At 43.4% G+C, this 25,866-nt stretch overlaps 1 protein-coding gene across 1 annotated transcript in view; it reads left to right on the plus strand.

Annotated features, from left to right (window-relative positions):
• Positions 1 to 850: 850 nt before the first annotated feature.
• Positions 851 to 25,866, plus strand: part of DENND4A (DENN domain containing 4A) — a 153,057-nt gene continuing 128,041 nt past the window's right edge. The window contains exon 1 of the mRNA XM_049782828.1: positions 851 to 983. The gene's annotated coding sequence lies outside the window, so the exon portion shown is untranslated. The remainder of the gene's footprint in view (positions 984 to 25,866) is intronic.

Consider the following 25,866-nt stretch of genomic DNA (forward strand, 5'->3'; position numbering starts at 1 on the left):
CACAGAGTCACAGCCCTGGGTACTGTTTGTCACAGCCCGGGGCACTGTTCTGGTTTATTGAAGTCAGAATAAAATGAGGCAGAAGAGTTAGGATGGAGGTTAAGATGCTTGCCCTGGGCCGGAGAGATAGCATGGAGGTAAGGCGTTTACCTTTCATGCAGAAGGTCGGTGGTTCGAATTCCAGCATCCCATATGGTCCCCTGAGTCTGCCAGGAGTAATTTCTGAGCATAGAGCCAGGAGTGTCCCAAAAACCAAAAAAAAAAAAAAAAAGATGCTTGCCCTGCAGGCCCAGAAGGAGTCATCCCCAGCACAGCCTGCTCCTGCCCTACTGACTGTCACCCCCACCAGCATGAGCCAGAAAGTAAGTACCTGAGCATCCCAAGATGTGGCCCAAGATGTTCCTCCTGCCCCTCTCATTTGCTCTGCCATGTTCCTCGCTGTCCTTTCTTTTTAATCTTTGAGACACACCCAGCAGTGCTCAGGGATCACTCCTGGCGGGGGTTCCTGGTACCACAAAGGGGTTGGCAGTGTGCAAGACCAGTGCCATACCGGGTGCACGCCCCACCCCTCCAGATATAATGACATACTTCACATTCGTCTTTTCACACCGTGGATGCAGATTTGTTTCCTTGACCCCTGGATCCCCTTGAGTGATGCCTAGGGACGGGAAAAGCGAATGAGTCCAAGGACAGGCACCAAGAGGCCTAAGCAACGCGGGTGCACCCGACGTGGGCCTGGACGATTCCGGAAAGCTGAGTTGAAATCGGAGTGTGTGTGGGGGTTGTTGCAGCCTCTTACCTCATCATCTTCCACCCCAAACTCAGAACAGTAGCGCCTCGTTATCGCTTCAGGTGCGCCTCCTACTTTGGGCCCCAAAACTACCTTGGAGTGGGCGACGGGCCCTGGAATGCCCGTTGGCAGGAGCAACTTGCTAAGTGAAGAGCCGGGCCCGGTGCAAGAAGGGAGGAGACCGTCTTCTCAGGTAAGTGAGCAAGCCACGCACAGCCCGGACTTTCCCGAGAAACACCCAGACTTTCCCTCGACCTAACCAGCACCCCTAAGGTGACAGCTCACCCCCTAGGCTAGGTAGGGGCTTCCCTGGGGCCGCCTTGCATCTGGGGAGCTGCAGCAGCGCGCGCCTAGTGGCACAGAGGACTTTGGTCGACGGGAAGGAAGGAAAGAAGTCAGCCAGGTCCTCATCGCCTCTCCCTGTCCTTGCGGGGCTATTGAAAGGGAAAGAAAAGTAGGGTGTGCCCTGCCCACGCCCCCCGAGATCTCTCTCAGTCGGGCTCCCAGATGTTCCCAGATGTTCCCAGATGCTCCCTACCCAGTTGCAGAGCGGCGGCGGCCAGCTAGACAGACAGGACGGGCGCTAGGACCGCGCGACGCGGCGCCCGCCGAGGCCCCGCCCCCGAGGGCTCCGTTCCGGCTCGCGATTGGTTGCGAGGCCTCAAACCCCGCCCCCTGGGCTGCCGTCACGGCCAAGATGGCGCCCATGGCAGCAGCCGCGGCGGTGGCGGCGGCGGCTGGGGCGGCCGGGGCTGGGGCAGGAGGAGGCGGAGGCAGCGGCGGCCGCTCGGGGAGGCGGGGGAGCCCCGAGTGACGGGGACGCGGGCGGGCCGGGGCGGAGCGGAGCGGGCGCCCCTCGTGTCCCGCAGGCGCCGCCGCCGCGCGTCGGGCTCTCCAGGCGGGCGGGAGGTGAGTGAGCTTGCGGCGGGGGCGTGCGGCGCTGTCACGGGCCGGGCGCTGACAGGCGGGGGCGGGCGTGGGGGTCCCCGGGCTTGTCGCCCCCGCAGCCCTTTCCACAGGCACCGTGCAGATCTCTCCCCGGGCCGGTGGGGGAGCCGAGGGAGGGCTTCTGGGGGGGCTCTGACAAGCCTGTTACGTAAGGCGGGGTGCCCGTGCTTTTGGGGGGCGCTGCCGCGGGGATCCCACCTGCTCCGAGCTGAGCTGGAGACCGGGCGTTTCGTTGCAAACCTCCGGGGAGGGAGTCCAGGTCCACTCGCCTGCCCTTCTGCTTCCAAGTTGGCCAGGGGGCTTGTTGGTTTGTTGGTTGGTTGGTTGGTTGGATGGTTGGTTGGATGGTTGGTTGGTTGGTTGGTTGGTTGGTTGGTTGGTTGGTTGGTTGGTTGGGAATCTTTGCTTTGGTTTTTATTATTATTTCCCCCTTTTTTATTTTAGGGCACGGAATGGGAGAAAGAGGGGTTAAAGCATTCCTGGTGTGTCTCCCCCACATGCCCTTTGAAGTTTATGGCTCTTTAGATTGTTTGTTTTTTTTTGGGGGGGGGTTGCCCCAAACTGGGTCGTTTTGGCTTTTTCCTAATCGCACTCCTCTATGCATGACAGATGTGCTGATGTTATTGTTACAGAGTGCTTTTAATGCAAACGTCTGCTTGGGTGCCTGGTGCCTTAGAGAAAGGGTATCTGACCGTCTATCTGTCTGTCTTACAGGACAGTCATTTCTTGTTTACCACCCAGAACAGGCTCCAGTCAACAGGCGTGTTTATTTTTCGGGGAAATCTCCAGCGTGTCAGCCCGCTAGAGGTCCGCGTGCACGGCAGGAATTGTCTTCCCCATGCATGCAGATGTGGTTCCAAATTTCTCTGTCGGTGGGAATAGCAACCCGAGCTGCCACCGCGGAGAAGCAGTCGTGGGAGGGAGGCTGCGGGGCCCTCGTCTGCTGGTGTTTTTCGCTGTTGGCTGTTCTGCTGGCTGCGGGGTTCTCTTTCAGTCTCTCTCTCTGCCCCTGGGGCTGCGGACTGACACCTGTAAACAGCTTTGTCGTCCCGGTCACCAGCATCATCCGAGGGCTGGAGGAATTAATTGTGTGTCTGGAGAGCCCAAAATTGTCTTGGAGAAGTCAAGACGCTCGGGCAAACGAATCACTTGATGTTGAGAGTAGATTCGTCTTGGGATTCGGCTTCTGGAAACTTGAGTGTAGGGAATCTCTCACCTATCTGACTCCTATTTGAACTTAAAATGAAACCAAAGACTGGTTCTGGCTTCTTTATTGGGAATTTCATTCTGTTTTTGCCACTTAAAAACAAAAACAAAAACACCAAAAACCTTATTTGTACAGTTTCTCTCTGAGCCACAAGCTCTGTTAGGACTCTAAAATAGCACATACCAGTGTCACCATCGTTTCTATAGCCCATGTTATGTAATTAAATTTTTTCAGAATGATTATAGGTTGACTTCATTGTGGAAATTTGTAAGAATATTCTTGTTAGGAAAGTTTGTTCACGGAGCTTGATGCCAGCCCAGTACTGGGAATCGATAGGAATAAATTCTGTCCTGAGCTTTTTTAAAAAAAAAAAAATTTCCATGGATACAGATTTACATTTTTTGAAAACTGGTGAAGCGAAATGAATACAGCAGGAAAGTGATGCCTATTTGTTCTGAACTTTTCCACATGAATTGCCCCTCGTTCAGAAGATCCTGAAACTGTTGGCCTATTTATGGCAACTTGAATCATTTAGAATAATTGAAGTGTATTAGAAGTACTAATAACTCATTCAAAAATCAGGGGTTGGAGAGATGGTGCAGCGGGTCAGGCTCTTGTCCTAGAAATTGTAGCAGTATTATAAAACAAAGCTGTTTTCCTCCCGAGTAACTAATACCTCTATTGATATTTGTTACAGTATCTTTGCAGAATTTTCCAAAGCACTCTATTTACTGTGAAAATCTTGATTTAGGCACCAATGCAGATTGAGATGCTTACATTATAAATCTGGTCTATTTCTATTTTAATTTATGATTCATTATTCTAAGTGAGAGAAAATGGTTGCTGTGGGAAAACCGAGTTATTCTTATCCTCGCTGATGTCAGAGACTTTTCTTTGTAGACTTTCTTTCCTACCAGATGTGGAAGAAGAGAGTGACTAAAAAAAGTCAGAAAAAATTTTCTTGACTGATTATTGCTTAGGAGGGTATATGGGTTAGGGAGAAATCAAGCATTGTTATTTGTATATCACTTTTGTAACCATAAATTTATATATGATTTATTCATATAGTATTGAAGTGGTATTGGCATTGTAAATATTAAAGTGCTGTGTAATAGAGTAATATAATCATTTATAATTTTCAAAATATTTTTTGAGAGGAAGTAAAATAACATTTTAGGAGAAAAGTCAGTGTAAGTAGACACACACACACGCACACACACACACACACACACACACACACACACACACACACAAATACGACAAAATGGCCAGAACTATATAGCATTAAATGTCTCTGGATAATAGGATTATAGCTTTATTTTTAATTTAATTTTTTTGTTTATTTTTTTGGGGGGGGCACACCCTGTGACGCTCAGGGTTTACTCCTGGCTATGCTCTCAGAAATCCCTCCTGGCTTGGAGGACCATATGGGACACCAGGGGATCGAACCAGGATCCGTCCTAGGCTAGCAACGGCAAGGCAGACGCCTAACCGATTTCGCCGCCGCTCTGGTCCCTATAGCTTGTTTTTATTTTTTTATCTTCTAAATAGTATCACTTTATTTTATTTATATTAAGCGGGTTGGGTCACACCTGGCAGCACTCAGGGATTACTCCTGGCTCTATGCTCAGAAATTGTTCCTGACAGGCTCGGTGACCATATGGGATGCTGGGATTCGACCACCATCCTTCTGCATGCAAGGCAAACTCTATCCATGCTATCTCTCCGGCCCCCTAAATAGTATTACTTTAATAGTTATAAAAATTCATATTAAAATTAGCTGTAAAGGTTCCACACCAAAAGAAATCTTTCCTATGAGGCAATATTGATACATCTAACTCAAAATAAAGTGCTTATACAATAGTTGGTGATAAAGTAGCTAATAATTTAGGTGCATACCTTCTTTTTTAGATACTGGCCCTAATATGATAGTCTCAACATGGTCACTCCAGCTGTGCTCTCTGCCTGGTTACCCCCAAACTGTTCCCTGCTCACAGCGCCACCTGTTGACCCAGTGCTCCTTTTTGTCAGGATGTCAGACCTTAGGCATCTGTTCTCCAATATTTGAGGTGAAAGTTACTTTGCTAGTGGCAGAGAACACGAAGGATATGAATGGAGATTTCTGATCTCAGACTCTGGCTGTGAACCTTTCTGTTCTTTTTGGCTCATCAGGACATATTGTGAACTCTACTTTTCCGGTTTCTCTGCCTCAGGCATTGATTCTTTCCTGGTACTCACACCCTCATTTAAATTTCTTAATGGGAAAATAAGCTGTCTTGCAGGCAGCCATTGTACAAATACATTTTACCTAAATGTTGGGGACAAACATGTTCTTCATCTAGTAATGCTCATCCATATCTGTTTCTGTTGCTTTTAAAGTATGTGTGACAACTTCTTGGTACCTTCCTGCTTGATTCCAACTATTTGGGGGTGGGGCACACCCTGCAGTGCCTGATGGCATTCAGAAGTTACGCCTGGCAGGCTCAGAGGGCCATAGGAGATGTGGAGGGATTGAACCCGGGTCCACTGTGTGCAAGGCAAATGCTCTACCTTTTGTGTTATCGCTCTGGCCCTGCGTCCAACTTTTTTTTTCTGCTTCCAACTTTTAAGAAAGCAAAAACAAGTAGAAAACATCAGAGAAAAGAGACAAACTACCTAGAAAAGAGACATCAAAGGAAATTTTCCTACTAGTGCAGTGTTTCATTTTCACATTGCCAATATCCCGTGAATAACCTAAAAAGATATGGGGCTGGAGCGGTGGCGCAGTGGTAAGGCATTTGTTTGCCTTGCACACGGCTGACCTAGGACTGACCACAGTTCCATTCCCGGCGTCCCATATGGTCTCCCATGCCAGGAACAATTTCTGAGCGCATAGCCAGGAGTAACCCTTGAGTGTTACTGGGTATGGCCCAAAAACCAAAAAAAAAAAAAAAAAAAAAAACCCCAAAAATCTATCAATTCTAGCAGAAACTCTGACACATTAGTCAGTAGATATAAAGGATTTTCATTGTAGTGAATTGTCAACTAATTGTATACTAACCCCTTATGGTTTGCTGGAAATTGAACCTCGGTTGGCTGCTTGCAAGGCAAGAACCTTATCTGCTGTACTCTTTCTCTAGCCCTTGAAGTCAAATCATTTTTTTGGGGGGTCACACCTGGCACTCCTGGCTCTACGCTCAGAAAACACTCCTGGCAGGCTTGGGGAACCATATGGGATGCTGGGATTCAAACTACGGTCCTTCTGTATGCAAGGCAAATACCTCCTTGCTATCTTTCCGTCCCCGAAGTCAAATAATTTTTAGAAAAATATGAGAAGAGACAGAGAGAAAGAACATATTGAAGATACTGAAGATTGTGATGAGGGCAGAAGAGAAGTCACTATTCTAGATGTAGCTTATAGCTTAATTCTAAAGAACTGTGCATTTGGTTTTTGTTTGTTTTCGATTTTTAGATTACACATGGAGGTGTTCAGGTGACACCTGTCACTCCTCTCAGGCTCAGGGACCATATAAAATTCCAGAGGTTGAACTCTGGTTGGTCATATACAAGGCAAAACACCTTGCCCTCCGTACTATCATTTCAACCCCAGAACTGTACATTTGATTGCTGTATAGTGGATTCTAAAAGATCATTGGAGAACTTTGTGTATTACTCATAGTTAATAAAGTTGAAGACTCTTTGTTTTCTCAAATTTATCCTCCCTTTCTTTCTCCTTATATCTCCTCCCAGAGGCTTGTGTTATGCTAAATTTCATATAGATTCTTCTTGGCAGCTTTTAATAAAATAAACAATATGAATAATATATTGCATAACTTTGGATGATTTGGGGATGTGTAGACTTTGGAATTATACTCCATAGAGTTCAATCTTAACTCTCTTATTTGACTTTAGGCAAGTTTAAGTCTTTCCATGCCTCCATATCTTTAAATATCTCATCAAATAGGGGAAGGTTCATATGTTTATGTATGTAAACTTAAAACTGCTGCCAAGGTTTTCAAGTATTCCTTTTATTAAATGCCCTACTTTATCATTCTTCTGCTGATAAAGATTTCCATTGCTTTAATTGGTGGGGGCCACACCCAGCAGTGCTCAGGGATTACTACTGGCTCTGGGTTTAGGAATCACTCTTGAATGGGCACGGGAAACCATATAGGATGTCAGGGATCTAACCTGGCTCCATTGCATACAAGGCACACACCCTCCCTGCTGGACTATTGCTCTTGGCCCTGCTTTAAATTTTTTGTCTGTTACAAACAGTGCCTCATGAACATTCTTCTGTCTATTGAGCAGTGTGTCAGAGTTTCTTCTATACCTGATCATTAGATTGCTACTTTTTTCCCTTTTAGATTATGGCATATCAACAATTCCTATTTTTCTATATTCTTACCAGTAGTTCATCTTGTCAGACTGATATTTTTCTAATCTGTTGAGAATTGGTGTTTCATTTTTGTCCTATTTTACTTTTTCTTCTCTTCATATAAAAATATATAAACATTTAGTGATTTGCCTATACCTATTTAAATCCATCCATCCTTTCTTTTTTTTCTTTTCTTTTCTTTTTTTTTTTTATGCCAGCAGTGCTCAGGGATTACTCCTGCCTCTGTGCTCAGAAATTATTCCTTACCTTTGGACCCATAATATCGTAGGCTTCGGCTTAGGGACTGAACAAAAACAGAGAGCAAGTGTTACAGAAGACTGAACACAATAACAGTGATGGATAGGAACCTCTAGAACCGTAAAGACTCTATCCTAGACCCTAACCTATAACCTGCGAAAATACCAAGATCGCTAGCTACAGTGACTTGATTTTCTCACACACAACGGAGAGGAAAGTTTCCTGGCACCACAAAAAAGCCTTTGGGATGGGGTAATGAATATATATGGAGCCAAGGGTTGATCCCATGATGGTATGCTTCAAGGATGGAGAAACCCTGAATCTCTTAAGCCACGGGAGTTCCCTTTCTTCCCCAATGCTTACTGTGCCTATGCAAAAAAAAAAAAAATGTGGTGGGGAGCCAAACCCTGCCACTCCAGCACCCCTACTTTTTCTTGTTTTGTTTTGATTTGTTAATTTTTGACTTTATTTTCCTCTTTTTTCTTCCAATTTTCTCTCTTTTTTACTCTTGTGGTTATTATTTGGTGATTTATTTTTATTTTTATTTGCCAGGTGCCTTCTTTTTCTTTTTTTCTTCCATTTTTCTTTCTTTTTTCCTTCTCTTTCCTTTTTTGGTAGTTGTTATCAAATTTTTTTCTCTCTTTTTTCTTATCCTTTTTATCTCCAATGAGGGTGGAGTGGATGCTCAATCTACAACAAGCTGTAAAGTGGAGATCAGTTGCACTAGCATTCTGGGGGGTAACGGAGGGAGATATGGGATACAAGCTGGGAATAGTGCTGGAGGGAGGACAGCACTGGTGGTGGGAATGCCCCTCATTCATTGTTACTATGTACCATAAATGATGCAGTGAAAGATTTGTAATGCACTTTGGTCACAATAAAAATTAAAAAAAATAAAAAAGAAGAAAAAAAAATTATTCCTTGTGGTGCTCAGGGACCATGTATGGTGCCAGATCAGCCAGGTGTAAGCAGGTGTTATACTCATACCACTTCTTTGGCACTCTTTACACATTTGTTCTTATTTGTGGATGCCACACCTGTTGTAACTTGGGGGCTACCCCTACACAGTGCTCTGGGTTACCTCCTAGCATAGCTCTTGATGTCATGTGGGAGTCAAGGATCAAACTTAGGCCTGCCACATGCAAAGCATGTACTCAGTTCTTTGAACCATCTCTCTGATATCCTTGTTACATTTGTCACAACTGAAAAATCTGCACTACTGCATTACTGTTCACTGAAGTCCATACATTGACTCATTTTTACCCTCTATCTTTTTTTGTTTCTAAAAGACCCTGCCATTATATACCACAGTACATTTAATACTACAGTTGTCATGTCTCTACTGGTACCCCTGGGCTGTGCCAGCTTCTCAAATTGCCTTTGTTTTTGATGACCTGGACAGGATGGAAAAGGATGGGTCAAATGTTTTATAGACTGTTCCTTAATTTAGATTCGGGTGGTATTTTCTTATGATTATACTAGAGCTGCGAGTTTCAGAGAGGTCAGCCACTGAAGGAAAAAATGCTGTTCTCAGTGCATTGTAGGGGACACAATCTCAGTATGACTTGCCATTGAGATGGTTAGCCTTGTTACCTGACTCAGGTAGTGTGTGTCAGCTTTCTCTTCTGGAAAGTTTTCCTATATCCTACTCATGGAAACATGTCACTAACTGCATATTAAATTTCGGTGGGTAGGAAGTCAAACACCAGCACTTTGGGATAATATGTACATGATTTTGAATTGTTTTCTAGAAAATATTTTTTTTCCTCTTCAAGCATTTTTATCAGTTTGAGTTATGGATATTTATTTTGTAGCACTGAGCTATAATCCTATTCTTCTACTTAATTTTGTCACTCAGATTATTCCATCATATTCAGGTGTACTCCTGTGAAAAACAAGACACAGCACATTGTTTTGTTTTTTGAGCGTTTTCTTATTTTCTGGTTCTGTAGGATACTCCAGGCTTATATTTCATGGTTCCTTCCCCAGCTCTTTAATCGGTCATACCTCCAAAGGGTCTCTGGTTACCATTATTAGAGAATGATAGGAGACACTAAGATCTGTATGCTGGGTGTGTGACTTGCTGCTGGGTGCTCGTGGTGTACAGATCCAAGGTACATATTTGCATGATACGAAGGCAGCAGCTCTTTTTTTTTTGGGGGGGGGGGCATCTGTCTATCTATCTCCATTGAAAGTAAACTTGAGTTCCTACTGATACCTTTCTTTTGGAAGGGTGAGAGTGGGGGTGGAGAAGGGAGTTTGAAAAAACCTGGCATGCTCAGAGATCACTCCTGTCGGGGCTCAGGGTATTATATGTGAAACTGCGGGATCAAATCCGGCTGGCCACAGGCAAGGCAATCGATTTTTCTTTGCTAGCTGTTTCTTCTCTGGTCACATCTTGTGCTATTGATCTCATATACCCCTGGCTACTATGGGCCAGATCTCTCTCTCTCTCTCTCTCTCTCTCTCTCTCTCTCTCTCTCTCTCACACACACACACACACACACACACACACACACACACACTGTTGTGGGCTGGTGGCCCCAGACTTCAGAGTTTCTGAGATTGCACTCATGTAGCCCTGAATATGGGACTAAACACACCCCCTCATACTTGAAGGCTATGGAGCCATTGTGTAGGTCTGGTATCTTTACTTTTCTACTTTTAAAGATGAGGAACTCAAGACACAGAGATTACATAACTTGTAACCCAGAAATGGTAGAGGTGGAATTTGAACCCTGCTTCTCTGATGAAGGAGCCTGTACTCCATCACTTTGCTTTACTGCCTCTAAGTAAACAAGACAAAACTCAGAGAGTGGTGAGAGTTATTAAAGGAGGGAAACAAGGGCCCGGAGAGATAGCACAGCGGTGTTTGCCTTGCAAGCAGCCAATCCAGGACCAAAGGTGGTTGGTTCGAATCCCGGTGTCCCATATGGTCCCCCGTGACTGCTAGGAGCTATTTCTGAGCAGATAGCCAGGAATAACCCCTGAGCGTCCGGGTGTGGCCCAAAAACAAAACAAAAAAACAAAAAAAAAAAAAAAGGAGGGAAAGGCACAGGACACTCCACAGGGGAAAGAATTGGTTCTGTGAAGAGCTGAGGGGAGGAACCTCAAGTGCCAACACTGCAATGCGAAGGAATATGAGGGTGAGAACAAAGTCTTTTTGTTGGGAGGTGTAATGAGCAAGGAAGGAAACAACTTATGAGAGTCTGTCATGCTTACTTTGTACGAGGTCCCATGCAACAAGTTGTTTTGGTGCTCAAAATTACTCACTATCTCAACTGAGTGTATCAGAAAGTTGATAGAATTGTCTTCACTGGAAGAAATTGCCCCTTTTCTTCCCATTTACTTGATCCACTGACATCTGGTTTTTACCTTTCTTCTTTTTTTTTTTTTTTTTTTTTGGGTTTTTGGGTCACACCCGGCATTGCTCAGGGGTTACTCCTGGCTATCTGCTCAGAAATCGCTCCTAGCAGGCTCGGGGGGGGGGGGGGGGGACCATATGGGACGCCGGGATTTGAACCGATGACCTTCTGCATGAAAGGAAAATGCCTTACCTCCATGCTATCTCTCCGGCCCCAAGGTTTTTACCTTTCATGTCATTAAACTGGCCTTGTTAGAGTAACCCTGACAATAATACCATTGACCACTTTCTCAGGAAATTCTACCTTCAGTTGGTGTTGCTGCTCTTTTCCTGGAGCTTCTCACTGTGCCAGTTACTTTCTTTGAAGCTTTGCCTTTTTCATTCTTTTTCTTAAGAAGTGTTCTAGGGTTGGCCTGTTGCTCTTCTTCGCCTATTCCCTAGTTGACAGTTATCCCTGTGCTGTCAATATGCCTCCTGTATATCCCCCAAGCAGCTTTTCCAGAATTAGTATCTTTCCAAAGCAACTGTCTTATCTCATTGCTTACTTTTCTTCTATTCAAATGTGACCTGTCCAAAGGAAACTTACTTTACCTCCATAAAGTTTTTTTGTGACCAACTGGCTTTTAGAGAAGTCATGAGCTACTGATAACTTCATTTAGGGAATTGAATAGTCAAAAATGGTTCCTTCCTCTTTTTCTTTATATCCTTTTATTGACTGATTTCTGCTGATTTTTCTCATCTACATATTTTCTGACTCAGTCACTTCACATCCTTATTCTAGCCATTCCTATGCCAGGAACTATTTGCATATGCTCTCACTGGCATCTCTTCATTTTGGGATATGTGTGTTGTTTTGCTTTGTTGTTGGTGGTGGTGTTATGACTGGGGAGAGGGCTAACACCTAAGGACCATGCTTGATGGAAATGCTGGAGATCCAACTCAGAACCTTTAAACTTGTGAGGTGTGTGCTCTACCTCTAAGCTGTATCCCTTAGCCTCTCTCTTCAGTTTTATCTCCCTGTCATTCACTATTTAACAACCAGACTGGCATGCCTAAAAAACAATTTAGAAAATTCTTCATTCGCTCCGCAATGTCACCTTTGCAGACTGAGCCCTTACTGGGTTATCCTTCAGTAACACTCTCCATGATTTGATCTCTGCTTCTTTAAAGCTCAACTCTTAATCTTTTCTTTTTTTTTTTTTTTTTTTTGGTTTTTGGGCCACACCCAGTAACGCTCAGGGGTTACTCCTGGCTATGTGCTCAGAAGTTGCTCCTGGCTTGGGGGACCATATGGGACACCGGGGGATCGAACCGCGGTCCGTCCAAGGTTAGCGCAGGCAAGGCAGGCACCTTACCTTTAGCGCCACCGCCCGGCCCCCTCTTAATCTTTTCTACACAGTCCTAAACAACTGCTTTTTGGAGATTTTCTGAATACTATTTCATGGGGGGGGGAAGGGAACACACCTAGCTATGCTCAGGGTTCACTCCTGGCAGGCTCTGGAAAGGTACTGGGGATCATAGATGGCACTGGGGATCGAACCCAGATCAAGGCAAATGCCCTACCCACTCTACTATCCTCTTCCTCAGGAAGATAATTGGTAATTGATAATTGGCTACTGCTTATGTAGACTTCCGCTTAGAATGGCTTCATTTTCTTCTTTTTCTTCTATCCCTTTGCTTCATCTTTTCCCCCTCTCCCCTCTTCCCTTCATGGCTATTGACAGTGTAGGGTTCTACACATGACAACTGTGTTACTTGTGTACTGGAGTTGTGATGCTTTCCAAGGTCACACATCAGGCCAAAAGTGTTCTTATGAGTACTTGATGGTGGTGACCTTGCCTTAGTTGTGCTACTCACGCACCTGTTCACATTCAAGAGTCACTCTATTGTGATGTTCACACATATTCTAGTTAAGCGTGCTCATGGGCATTGCTGTGGGCTCACATATCTACTCACCAGAGACCACATTTCCTGCCCTTGGTGCTGGAGGAGGTTGTGGTGCTCACTCTTGTCTGACTGCAGTGTGGCCGGCAGCAGCTTGCAGCACTGGGATCACAGACACCAGAACTGCCTAGATTGCCCTTAGTACATGTGCAACAAGGGATTGATCTCAAGACCTATATTTGTGAGTATCTGAAACCAACCCAGAGGTGCTCAGATGACTCTGGGACTATACCCGATGATGCATGGGGGGCCTCCAAGGCTGCACCCAACTAATTCTCGAGATTGATCATGCGATGTTAGAGACTGAACCAGGTTGACCACATACAAGGCATACTCATTACTTTCTCTCTTTGACCCCTTAAATGACATTTTCAAAAACTCTACAAACCCTCAGTTTCTGGGTTTTTTTTTTTTTGGTTTTTGGGCCACACCCGTTTGACGCTCAGGGGTTACTCCTGGCTATGTGCTCAGAAATTGTCCCTGGCTTGGGGGGACCATATGGGACGCCGGGGGATCGAACCGAGGTCCTTCCTTGGCTAGCGCTTGCAAGGCAGACACCTTACCTCCAGCGCCACCTACCCGGCCCAAACCCTCAGTTTCTGAAGCTAAGCACTGAGCCTCAGAGCTATTATACTGGGTTCTTCTTTGCATATTTTTGTTTGCTTCCTTGTTTGTTGTTAAGGACTTACTACTGGCTCTGAGCTCAAGAATTGCTCCTTGTGGGCTCAGCGGAACATCTGTGGTACTGGGGATCAAACTTGGGTTGATTGCTTGCAATGCAAGTGCTACAATATGCTATTTTGGGGTTACTGTGCTTAAAGGGGTTATTCCTAGATCTGCACTCAGGAATTACTACTGATTGGCTGCATGCAGGGAAAGCACCCTACCTACTGTACTATCACTCTGTCTACCCTCACTTCAAATCTTTGCATCTTTTAAAATGTAACCCATGCATTACCTTCTCCCTAAAATTTTTAGTTACTACCTACATTGTCAAGTCTCTTCCAAAATAATTTTAGTAAATGTTCTTTCTTAGGTATCTCACACAATCTCTGGTCAAGAAAGGACAGGAAGAATTTGTTACATGAACTATTATAGTGTATTACATTTATTTTTGTAATTTTAATAAACTCGTACTTGATTCTGAACCCAAACTGTCTGGTATTAAAACCTGGGTTTGCTATTTCACTTTCTGTATTTTATCTGTGTATTATAATTTCTTTCCTCATAAAATGAGGATCATGATATCATCACAGGATTATTGTGAAACTTAAATTTGCTGCTGTAAGTAGAGCACTTAGAGCAGTGCCTGGTACTTAACCATTGTTGAGAAGGTTATCTACTGCGGCTTTGTTGCTCTAACCCACTGGCCTGTCACTTAGTGATTGAAATAACAAACCAACTGAAAGAACAACAGACAAGAAATTCTTACTCAGGATTTTAAAATTAAAGATAAATCCTTAGCTTTTATTTATTTAAAAATTAAATAAAATCGGGGGCCGTGAGGTGGCGCTAGAGGTAAGGTGTCTGCCTTGCAAGCGTTATCCAAGGAAGGATCTCCCAGCATCCCATATGGTCTCCCCAAGCCAGGGGCAATTTCTGAGTGCTTAGTCAGGAGTAACCCCGAGCATCAAACAGGTGTGGCCCCCAAAACCAAAAAAAATAAAATTGTTGTATTGAGGCTATACCCTTCAGTGCTCAGAACTCACGCCTGGCTCTGCACTCAGGAATTACTTCTGGCAGTGCTCAGAGAACCACATGGGATGCCAGGGATCAGACCTGGGTCAGCTACATGCAAAGTTGGTCCCCTTATCCTCTGTATTCTCACTCCAGTCCTCTTAGCTTGTATTTTATGTTGGTGTAATTTTGGAACCACCCCTGTAGTGCCTAGGACTTATTCCTAGTGGGGTTTGAGGACTATATGTGGTGCCAGGCATTGAACCTGGGTTTGCCACATGCAAGGTTAGCACCCTACCTGCTGGACTAGCATTGTCCCACATTCTTAGCTTTTGAGAATGTTTTGAACAGCTGACATTTGTTTTCCTCTCTAGTAGTTATAACATTTGTTGTTTGTCCCAGATTACAAATGGTCATTACTGATGGTGATTAGCATTTCTCTTTTATGTAATTTGTTTTTGTTTTGGGACACATCTGGCAGTGCTCAGGGCTTATTCCTGACTTCTGTACTCAGGAATCATTTCTACAAATGGCCAAAAGACACATGAAAAAATGCTCCACATCACTAATCATCAGGGAGATGCAAATCAAAACTACAATGAGGTACTATCTCATACCACAGAGACTGGCACACATCACAAAGAACAAGAACAATCAGTGCTGGCAGGGATGTGGAGAGAAAGGAACTCTTATTCACTGCTGGTGGGAATGCCGTTCAGTCCAGCCTTTATGGAAAACAATAGGAGACTCCTCAGAAAACTGGAAATTGAACTCCCATATGATCCAGCTATTCCACTCCTAGGGATATACCTTAGAAGTATAATACAATTCAAAAATACCTTCCTCACACTTATATTCATTGCAGCGCTATTTACAATAGCCAGACTCTGGAAACAACCAAGATGCCCTTCAGCAGATGAATGGCTAAAGAAACTGTGGTACATATACACAATGAAATATTATGCAGCTGTCAGGAGAGATGAAGTCATGAAATTTTCCTGTACGTGGATGTACATGGAATCTATTATGTTGAGTGAAATAAGTCAGAGGGAGGGAGAGATAGACACAGAATAGTCTCACTCATCTATGGGTTTTAAGAAAAATTAGGGGCCGGGAAGGTGGCGCTAGAGGTAAGGTGTCTGCCTTGCAAGCGCTAGCGTAGGACTTACCACGGTTTCATCCCCCGGCACCCCATATGGTCCCCCCAAACCAGGGGCGATTTCTGAGCACATAGCCAGGAGTAACCCCTGAGTGTCAAACGGGTGTGGCCCAAAAACCAAAAAAAAAAAAAAAAGAAAAAAAAAAAAAGAAAGAAAGAAAAATTAAAGACATTACTGTAATAAGGCCCAGGGACAATAGAGATAAGGGCTGGAAGGACCGGCTCACAATTTGAAGCTCACCACAAAGAGTGGTGAACTCTTTTAGGGAAATGACTATACTAACAACTAGCGTGACAATGTTAAAGAATGAGAGAAGTAGAATGCCTGTCGCGAATACAGGCAGAGGTGGGAAAGGAGGGAGACATTGGTTGGTGGGAATGTTGCACTGGTAAAAAGGGGTATTCTGTGTATGACTGAAACCCAACTACAAACATGCTTGTAATCATGCTGCTAAAATAAAGATTTATATTTAAAAAAAAAGGAATTTATTTCTGACAGCCTGGTGGTACTTGAGGAAACCTTGATGTTATACCAGGAATCAGGCCAGAGTCGGCTATGAGCAAGGCACGCATATTCACTGTACCTACAGTGACATCTTTTATAAGAAATAGGAATAGATGGGTGGTGTTTAGGGTTGCTATATAGTACTGACTGTTATGGCCAGAGTGATTACATAATCACCCTTTCTTGGTCAAAATACCATCTTTAATTAGATAATTATTTCAGATTCATACCATTTTTTAAACAACAACAATAAGCAAACAACAACAACAAAAAATTCCCTCGAAGCGCGACCATTAAGTGAAGCTCTTTTAAGGTCATCAGTTTTTGGACTGAAAAAATAGCATGTGACAGTTATGTGGTGAAGTATGAGGGATATGTTTAAGTAAGTTCTGATGTATTTCTTATTCTTACTTTGTTTCTCTTTTTCTTGTGTATTTTTTACTTGTGGGGATTGGTCCTAAGCCTCCTGACACACAACTGACCACTGAGTCATATCCCTGCTTCCCACCTTTTTTTATTTATTTTTTCCCTCCCACCTTTTTTTAAGTGCTGGAGAATTTTGTGTGTGTGTGTGTGTGTGTTTGTGTTTCTATCTCTGGTGTGTGTGTCCGTCCATCCTCCCACCGTTTCTGTGTGTGTGTGTGTGTCTGTCTGTCTATCTCTGATGTGTGTGTGTCCGTCCATCCTCCCACCGTTTCTGTGTGTGTGTGTCTGTCTGTCTATCTATCTCTGGTGTGTGTGTGTCCGTCCATTCTCCCACCGTTTCTGTGTGTGTGTCTGTCTGTCTATCTCTGGTGTGTGTGTGGCCGTCCATCCTCCCACCCTTTGTATGTGTGTGTGTGTGGCCATCCATCCTCCCACCCTTTGTGTGTGTGTGTGTGTGTGTGTGTGTGTGTGTATCTGTCTGTCTCTGGTATGTGTGTCCGTCCATCCTTCCACCGTTTGTGTGTGTGTGTGTGTGTGTGTGTGTGTGTGTGTGTGTGTGTGTGAGCGCGCACCATGCTGCTGGGAAATTTTTCCTGAACTTTGAAATGGAACTTTATTTACACTGACTCATAGCTATTTGAAGTTGGATTTATAAAGATATTGTTTGAATCTGTTAATGGTTGTTAAATAGTTTCATGTTTTTTATGCTGAGGAATGCCTGGAGACACTTTGTCTTTTTTTTTTTTTTTTGATTGTTTCATTTTGAGGCCACATTCAGTGGCGTGCAGGGCTTATTCCTTTGTGCTCAGGGATTACTTCTGGTGGGTTTGGCGACTCTGTAGGGTGACAGTGATCAAACTTGGGTCAGCTGTGTACAAAGAAAGCATCCTACCCACTGTATTATTTCTTTGGCTCCCAATGTCATTTTGTAACAAGGCCTTTTTCTGGGCTGAGGTGGGTGGGGTTGGTGGCCACACTTACTTGTGCTCATTGCTCATTCCTGGCTCTGTGCTCAGGGACCATATGCATGTGGTGGTCTAACTAGTTGACAAGGCAATTCACTTCAGCTCCAAATGGTTTTTTGGGGGGCATACCTGGTGACGCTCAGAGATTACTCCTGGTTATTTGCTCAGAAATCGCTCCTGGCTTGGGGGACCACATGGGAACCTCGGTCCGTCCTAGGTTAGCGTGTGTAAAGCAAACGCACTACCACCTGTGCCACCGCTCCGGCCCCCAAACCTTTTTCTAAAATGACATTTTGGTCTTTTGTTTTTGTTTTTGTTTTGAGGAAACACATTTATTTTGGGTAAATAGTTGCTGTCATCTTGTTTTTGTTTTTTTTTAATAACATCTTTAAGCACCATGATTACAAGCATGTTTGTAGTTGGGTTTCAGTCATAAACAGAATACCTCCCTTCACCAGTGCAACATTCCCACCACCAGTGGCCCCCCAGTTCTCCACCCCTGCCTGTATTCGCAACAGGCATTCTACTTCTCTCATTCTTTAACATTGTCATGTTAGCTGTTGGTGTAGTTATTTCCCTAAAAGAGTTCACTCTTTTTGTGGTGAGCTTTAAATTGTGAGCTGGTCCTTCCAGCCCTTCCAGCCCTTATCTCTATTGTCTCTGGACCTTATTACAGTAATATCTTTAATTTTTCTTAAAACCCATAGATGAGAGTAACTATCTGTATCTATCTCTCTCCCTCTGACTTTTTTCACTCAACATAATAGATTCCATGTACATCCACGTACAGGAAAATTTCATGACTTCATCTCTCCTGACAGCTGCGTAATATTTCACTGTGTATATGACCACAGGTTCTTTTTTTTTTTTTCTTTTTGGTTTTGGGGTCACACCCTGTGATGCTCAGGGGTTACTCCTGGCTATGCGCTCAGAAGTTGCTCCTGGCTTCTTGGGGGACCATATGGGATGCCGGGGGATCGAACCACGGTCCATCCTAGGCTAGCGCAGGCAAGGCAGGCACCTTACCTCCAGCGCCACCGCCCGGCCCGACCACAGGTTCTTTAGCTATTCATCTGTTGAAGAGCATCTTGGTTGTTTCCAGAGTCTGGCTATTGTAAATAGCGCTGCAATGAATATAGATGTGAGGAAGGGATTTTTGAATTGTATTTTTGTGTTCCTAGGGTATATCCCTAGAAGTGGTTTAGCTGGATCGTATGGGAGCTCAATTTCCAATTTTCTGAGGAATCTCCTATTATTTTTCATAAAGGCTGGACTAGATGGCATTCCCACCAGCAGTGAATAAGAGTTCCTTTCTCTCCACATCCCTGCCAGCACTGATTGTTCTTGTTCTTTGTGATGTGTGCCAGTCTCTGTGGAGTGAGATGGTACCTCATTGTAGTTTTGATTTGCATCTCCCTGATGATTAGTGATGTGGAGCATTTTTTCATGTGTCCTTTGGCCATTTGTATTTCTTCTTTTGGGGAAGTGTCTGTTCATTTTTCTCCTCATTTTTTGATGGGGCTATGTGTTTTTTCCTTATTAATACAATAATATATTTAGTATATTTTCTTTTAATATATTTTCTATCTAACCATGGTCTGTCCTAGTCTTGTGCGAGCAAGGCAGATAGATGTCTTATACCCTGTGCCACTACTCTGGCCTCCCATGACATTTTTAAAAGAAGTGGATCAAACACTCCTGAAGTTCATTGGAACAATAAACACCCACTAATAGCTAAAGCAAACCTTAGAAAAAAGAAGGTGGAGGCATCACTTTCAACTTTAAATTGTATTACAAAGCAATAGTTATTAAAACAGCATGGTATTGAACTAAAGACAGACCCTCAAATCAATGGAATAGACTTGAGTACTCAGAGAATGTTCCCCAGACATACTATCAATTAATCTTTGATAAAGGGGCAAGAAATGCAAAATGGAGCAGGAAAGCCTCTTCAACAACTGGTGTTGAGACAACTGGCCAGTCACATGCAAAAAAGTGAACTTGGACCTCCAGCTAACACCACGCACAAAGGTCAGATCCAAATGGATTAAATACCTTGATATCAGACTTAGAACCATAAAGTATATAGAACAAGTAGGTAAAACACTCCATGGCATTGTGACTAAAGGCATCTTCAAGGAGGAAACACCACTGTCCAAACAAGTGGAAGTAGAGATAAACAAATGTGACTATTAAGCTGAGAAGCTTCTGCACCTCAAAGGAAATAATGTGTATTTAAATTTATTAATTAGCTGACATATGTCTTAGGCTCTCATAGTCAACTATAATTTTGGTTTGGGGCCCTGTCAATGGTGCTCAGAAGCTACTTGGGGGCAAGGGGGGGTCACTCCTAGTGGTGTTCAGGAGATCATGTTTAGGAGATCAGATATCTGGCCCAGTCTTCTATTCATTGATCATTGCTCCTCTTGCTTTTTAATGCCATGGGTTGTTTTGGATATACTTTTCTTTTTTAATCCTTCCTTCTCTCCCCCAACTCTCATTATTGTGTATTTATTTTTCATGAAACTTCAAGTTCTTTACTTCCCTTTTTTTTTTTCATAGTTAATTGAGTTCCTAGACTTACTAATTTTCTTATTCTATTTTCTCGCCCCAAATTTTGCCCATTTAAAAAATAGGGTGGTTAATTTTTTGTTTTCAAGTGTCCTTTATGAATTTTGTACTACGGTTTTTCAAATATTTTCTTCCAGTATGAGGGTTATCTTCTGGTTGTCTTTGTGCTTGTTTTCTTTTTTCTTGGTTTAATTAAACTCAGAGACTCAAATATGTCAGGCATATGTGCTACCACCAAGCTACACATCCTTCATATCTTAAGTTTTCATTTGAAAAAAACTTTATATTTTCAGTTCCTTTATGATTTCTTTTTTTTCCTTTATGATTTCTTAACACTTTTAATTTGACTCATCTACTTAGTGCTTCTAGTTTTGATTATCTTAATTTTGCTACTTACTCTATCCTGCTTAACTTTTTTAGTGTTAATTTTTTTTTTTGGTGGCCAAACCCAGTGACACGCAGGGGTTACTCCTGGCTATGCACTCAGAAATCACTCCTGGCTGGGGATGGTATGTGACTCCAGGGGATTGAACCACTGTCCATCCTAGATCAGCCGCATGTAAGGCAAACACCCTACCACTGTACCACTAGCTCTGCCCCTTTAATGCTACTTTGTTTTGTTTTGTTTTTTCGGGCCACACCCATTTGGTGCTCTGGGGTTACTCCTGGCTACACGCTCAGAAATCGCCTCTGGCTTGGGGAGACCATATGGGATGCCGGGGGATCAATCGAGGTCCTTCCTTGGCTAGTGCTTGCAAGGCAGACACCTTACCTCTAGCGCCACCTTGCCGGCCCCCCCTTTATTTTTTAATGTTACTTTTAAAATCTCTAGTTGGGTCTTCATTATCCACACCCCTCAACCTATTTAATTTCCTGAACATATTTGTTATGCTTACTTAGGAAATGTGCTCAGCTTAGAACATAAATTCTGTTTCCTCTGGTATAGGTTGTTCTGTTCTTGGCCTTGTCTCCTCTCCCCCCTTAAGTTGTACTTCACATTGTTTATATTTTCTTTCCTGGAGTCCAGGTTCCCTGGAGAATATTAACTATCTTGACTGTTAATATATACAGGCACAATCCCAGGTTCAAATTTATTGTTCTTCCCAGTGAATTTATAGAGTATGTCTGCATGTTGTGAGAGAGAAGTGGTTTTAAACCTAAATGGAAAGTCTTGACCAATTCATTTATTTAGATTCTTATATATAAAAGTAGACTTATGTCTGGGAAGCATTTGGTCTTGGTAGAATATCATGGCTGGTGGTAAAAATTTGAAAGTGAACAGCACTTTGTCCTGTTTCTTGGAATACTATTAAAAGATGGTTTGTGAAAGTAGGTGAAGAAGTTTAAAGAATAAAACATGTACTTTGTCTTGGACCAGACCTGGCCATGAAATGTTTTAAAGATGATATGTGATGTGTCAGTTAGCCTCCCTAAATTAATCTGCTTCTTGTTTATTCTGAATCATTGTTTTAGGCTTCTGGGGATTAGTCTGCATGAAAGACTAGCAAGAAGACGTAGGATAAAGAGTTTCAGGCCCTGCTGTGCTACTGAATAATCGTGTTCATTTGGCCACTTTAAATGTGCTTTTCTGTATTTTAATTACCTCATCAACAATGTGATGAAATGGGAACAAAAGCTTTTCAAGTTCTCTTTTATTTTAAAATTTTCTGAATTTTTGAGACACATGGTTGTAAATCTAGATCAATTTTGGGGTCATCTTGAGATGATTTGATGAAAATAGGATTAGTTAGTAAGAATATGTTTCATTTTAAATAGTTATTGGATTCTTTTTCAGGAAAATTTCTCTGATTTACTGTCAATTCGTTTTCTTGGCAGGGGTGGGAGGAGTTTCCTTCTTGCCCTTAGAGAATCCTTATATCATTCTCAGCAATAATGAGCTGGTTGATTTCCTCTTAAGCCTGATGATTCTTTGCTAGATACCCTTGAGGCCACTTCTGAAGTGCTGGGAATGGAGCTGGAGGTGCCTGGGATCAAACTTGGGTCTTTTCAACTGGCAAGGCACATACCTCTACCCATCTAGTTTCTGAGTCCCTGTAACAGGTTTCAAGCTGCTTATTCCAAACCAGATTTGATGCCTTTTATTCATATATGTTAATTTGTTAGATATAAGGTAGGATCTTGGCTTTGTATTTCTTTTTTTTTTTTTTGGTTTTTGGGCCACACCTGGCGGTGCTCAGGGGTTACTCCTGGCTGTCTGCTCAGAAATAGCTCCTGGCAGGCACGGGGGCGGGGGACCATATGGGACACCAGGATTCGAACCAAACACCTTTGGTCCTAGATCGGCTGCTTGCAAGGCAAACACCGCTGTGCTATCTCTCCGGGCCCGGCTTTGTATTTCTTGACTTTACAAGCTAACTATCTTTTCAAGTGTCTTAGTGTTTTGCATTTACTTTTGTAGGAACTCTTTATAGTCTTTGATCATCTAGCAGCTCTTGCCCATTTAAAAATCATTCATAAAGAAGTCAAAGAAGAGGAATCACAATTTTAAAACTTAAAAAGTTAAAAAAATAAAAAAATTTAAATAAAAAGTCATAAATCGCAGCAATCATAAACCATCAAGATAGGAGAATTCTTGGTTTGTTTTCAAGTTTTAATTCTGAGTTTTTTTCACTTCACCTTTAATAATAAATTGTGTTCTTTTTATTTTATTTTTGATTTGTGAGACAAAGTAGAAAGGGATTTTTACTATTTAAAATATATGTAAACAGGCTGGAGCAGTAGTGCAGTGGTAGGGCATTTGCCTTGCACTCGGCTGACCCAGGATGGACCTGGGTTCATCCTTGGCATCACATATGGTCCCCCAAGCCAGGAGTGATTTCTGAGCACATAGCCAAGAATAACCCCTGAAAGTCACTGGGTGTGGTCCCAAAACAAAAAAAAACAAAAAATGTGTAAATAGGTAATGTGATGGTATAGTTAAGAAACTTCAAGGTGGGGGAGATAGATTGTTCAGCTGTTTAGGAGTACATGCAATCCTGTTACAATCCTGTTGTAAGAGATGAATGTGACATTGCCCTCCCTTACCCCTTCATAGTGCCCCTACATCCCACCCCTACTTCCAGCACCTAGAGAGTCCCCAGTACTGGAGGGCCCTGGCAGCCCCACATCCTCAGCCCCGGACTCTAACTGCCCAGCCCAGATTGGCTGAGTATCACCAGAAGTGACCCCCTGGTATCTGAACACTGCTTGGGAATACCCACCAAAAAAGAAAGAAAGAAAGAAAGAAAGAAAGAAAGAAAGAAAGAAAGAAAGAAAGAAAGAAAGAAAGAAAGAAAGAAAGAAAGAAAGAAAGAAAGAAAGAAAGAAAGAAAGAAAGAAAGAAAGAAAGAAAGAAAGAAAGAAAGAAAGAAAGAAAGAAAGAAAGAAAGAAAGAAAGAAAGAAAGAATCAAGTATTGAAACTAGATGTCTATTTGTGAAGAAAGGCCATTTTTAATTGATGGATTTTTTTTTTTTTTTTTTTTTTTTTTGGTTTTTGGGCCACACCTGGTGACGCTCAGGGGTTACTCCTGGCTATGCGCTCAGAAGTCGCTCCTGGCTTGGGGGACCATATGGGATGCCGGGGGATCGAACCGCGGTCCGTCCTAGGCTAGCGCAGGCAAGGCAGGCACCTTACCTCCAGCGCCACCGCCCGGCCCCTAATTGATGGATTTTATATTTCACATTAATATCTTTGACTTTTGGGGACACACCCAGTAATAGTTAGGGGTTACTCCTGGATCTGCACTCAAGAATGACTCCTGGCAGGCTTGGAGGATCATATGAGAAACCCAAAGGCAAGTGCCATCCCCACTATTATCATCATGGCCCCAATATCACTGATTTTTTGTTTTGTTTTGTTTTTGTTTTTGGGCCACACCTGGCAGTGCTCAGGGGTTACTCCTGGCTGTCTGCTCAGAAATAGCTCCTGGCAGGCATGGGGGACCATCTAGGACGCCAGGATTCGAACCAACCACCTTAGGTCCTGGGTCGGCTGCTTGCAAGGCAAACATCACTCTGCTATCTCTCTGGCCCCGTATTTTTTTTTTTTTTTTTTTTTTTTGGTTTTTGGGTCACACCCAGTGGTGCTCAGGGGTTCCTCCTGGCTGTCTGCTCAGAAATAGCTCCTGGCAGGCACGGGGGACCATATGGGACACCGGGATTCGAACCAACCACCTTTGGTCCTGGATCGGCTGCTTGCAAGGCAAACGCCGCTGTGCTATCTCTCCGGGCCCAAAGGTAAGGTATCTGCCTTGCAATTTCTTTTTTTTGTTTGTTTTTGTTTTTGTTTTTGGGCCACACCCGGTGACGCTCAGGGGTTACTCCTGGCTATGCGCTCAGAAGTCGCTCCTGGCTTGGGGGACCATAAGGGATCGCCGGGGGATCGAACCGCGGTCCGTCTGCTAGGCTAGCGCAGGTAAGGCAGGCACCTTACCTCGAGCGCCACCGCCCGGCCCCCTGGCCCCGTATTTTTAATTGCCTTTTTCTTTTAGCAGTTTGCTTGAACTCAAAAGATTGCTTTTCTTATGCAAATATTTTTAAATCATTTCAAGAAATACTTTTTTTGGGGGGCCACACCCTTTTAATGCTCAGGGTTACTCCTGGCTAAACGCTCAGAAATTGCCCCTGGCTTGGTGGTGGTGGTGGGGACCATATGCATCATATATTTGCAGTTTATATAGAGTAGAATAGTAGGAACAGATTTCCAATATAAGCCTGGTAGTTGATTTTTTTTTATTGTTACTTTACAGGAATCTGGGTTTAGTCTAGAAATAGTAAATGTCATTATTTCTCTATTTTATTTTTTGGTTTTTGGGCCATACCTGGTGACACTTAGGGGTTACTCCTGACTATGTGCTCAGAAATCGCTCCTGGCTTGGGGAACCATATGGGATGCCAGGGTATCAAACTGCAGTTCGTTCTAGGCTAGTGCATGCAAGGCAGACCCATTGCGCCCCTGCTCTGGCTTCCGTTTCTCTATTTTAAAAGAATGTAAATATTGTGTAAAATTCTCCAAATACATTTTTCTATTTCTCGTAACTTACTTTCCTGTTTCTGCACTATTTTACATGTTCATCCCTTTTGTTTATCTATTTTAATCCATCCATTTTGGTTCGATGTCTGGCACCTAATAGAATTACTGAGCCTTTCCAGAAGTGATGCTTGAGCACAGACCTGGGAGTCTGCCATGATACTGCCAGGTTTGTCCCCAAGAGTAGCATCTTTCACTTCCTCCCAATGCTCTGAAAAGCCTTAAGAGAACTAGGATGACAATACAGGGGTTCAATCCCGGGCACCACATGGCCTCCCAAACATCACAGTATTAACTCCACCAAGGTGACCCGGGATGACCCAGCACCACAGGCACTTCCTGAGGTTCCAACCCTCACCTACTAATAACATACTTGGTCCTAGGCCCCCTTTGAGTTCTATTTAGGAAACCCACCAAAGGTTTGTTTTATGTTTTGTTTTTTATTTTTTATTTTTGGTTTTTCTGCCACACTCAGTGACACTCAGGGGTCACTCCTGGCTATGCGCTCAGAAATCATTCCTAGCTTGGGGGACCATATGGGAAACCGGGGGATTGAACCACTGTCCGTCCTAGGCTAGTGTGCGCAAAGCAGACTTATGGGCTGTGCCACCACTTCATCCCCTACCAAAGTTATTTTTAAATTAAATGGTTTAAGTCATTGGAAT

The sequence above is a fragment of the Suncus etruscus genome, chromosome 1 (genome assembly GCF_024139225.1).
Source record: "Suncus etruscus isolate mSunEtr1 chromosome 1, mSunEtr1.pri.cur, whole genome shotgun sequence".
Lineage (NCBI taxonomy): Eukaryota > Metazoa > Chordata > Mammalia > Eulipotyphla > Soricidae > Suncus > Suncus etruscus.